A 1,727-nucleotide genomic window follows, 5' to 3' on the forward strand; every position below is an offset into this window, starting at 1 on the left:
GATTGTTTTGTAAATAATCATCGACAAATCATGAACTTGTTTCCAGTAATATAATGTCGTTTTTATTAGCGACCCCTTTTAAAAGTGTATATTTAATAAGACGGATTCACATGGCGTTGTAAGATGTCAATAACTGAATTTAAAATTTTTTTTTTCTCTCTTAAATATCTCATATTATAGAGTTGCTCAAGTGTTTTGTATTTTAAGCCATGCCAAATTTTCATGCAAAAAGAGCTAGCTGTTGCCGTTCAACAGCGCGAAAATATTACAATATAATAATTTCTTGTTTTGTCTGCCTTTTGTGATAATGGCTATCGACATTAATGATACATATAGCATTCAGCAAATGAAATTCCTCAAATTTCTATTAAAATTTAATAACGCTACCAGGAAGTTAAGGCCTCAATGCTTCCCTTTACATGTGAACATATTTATTAATTTTCGAATAGCAATATTGTCAGGCATCAACCACCGATTGATCGCTGAACTATTAAAACGAGACTATACGATTTAAATATTTGTAAAATTGGAATATATTGATAAAAATATGTTACAATAACACAAAATAGGCAAGAAAAATTATACAATGAAGAAGAATTTCATAAAATGCAGCAAAGACAAATTAGTGCCCCGAGCCGATTGTGACGAAGATGTTTCGTACATATTTTCCTACAATAACCGAAGCATTCGTCTTTTTATTAGGATCGGAGTTAGTGTCCGTGTGCCGTCTTAATATATATCGTTGCAGGTATTTAAAATGAACCATTAAACAAAATTTAGATTCACATCGTTCATGTATGATATACATGCTGGCGAATTCGACTGTACAGACATTTTCGATTTCAGAATTAAATATCTGGCTTATATCACATTTTTCGACACATGTTCTTCTTAACTTTTATTTTAATTTACATTTAAATATATGTATAATCAGTTTTTTACACATTTCATATAAATTCATAAATATTTGACAAAATCGTATAGACTCGCTTTAAAAACATACTAGTGAACATATTGTCATACGCTACACGTTAAAGCAATAACGTGCGTTAAACTTATTCGCCAACCCATATTAAAGCTCTACGAATTTCAATTGTGTTGTGTCACATTTGCATGAACAATAGAATAATGTACACAACGAATCAGAATCACACGAACATACTTAATGTAAATAATTGACCAAAATTATATCTCTCCCAGCTCAAATAAATGTTGAATAATTTACAGTATTTGTAACACGAATTGTTTGATTTTGCAGAATCGGAACCCAATGTAAGTGCATCCAAATGTACATTTTAGGCCTTTCATTTCTGTGAACAATTTTGATGTTTTGTTTAATGGCATTACAAACTTTCGAGCTTTCAAAATAGAACAAAACTGTTATATGTTAAATAAATTTTTACAATAACAAGGGTTACCCGGGACCTCTATAAGCAAAACGTTACATGCTACAGCTTCACAGCGCAGGCTTTTGAAATTTGTAACGTAGTGAAGCCATATGTCGGTAATTCGTTTTACCGATATTCTAATAAGTTTTTAATATTTTGTTTGATGGCTTCAATTAAAGAACAAATATTTCAAGCATTTTTTGTAAGTCAAGCGTGTTAATTTGCTTGTTTGAACATAACGCCTACATTTTATACTTAAACATATTTTTGAAAATTGTAATATTTCCGATTTGTGAACAAGTACCTTAAATACAAACATCAGTGTGCTAGACCAGTTAC

Source organism: Dreissena polymorpha, chromosome 5, assembly GCF_020536995.1.
Source record: "Dreissena polymorpha isolate Duluth1 chromosome 5, UMN_Dpol_1.0, whole genome shotgun sequence".
NCBI lineage: Eukaryota > Metazoa > Mollusca > Bivalvia > Myida > Dreissenidae > Dreissena > Dreissena polymorpha.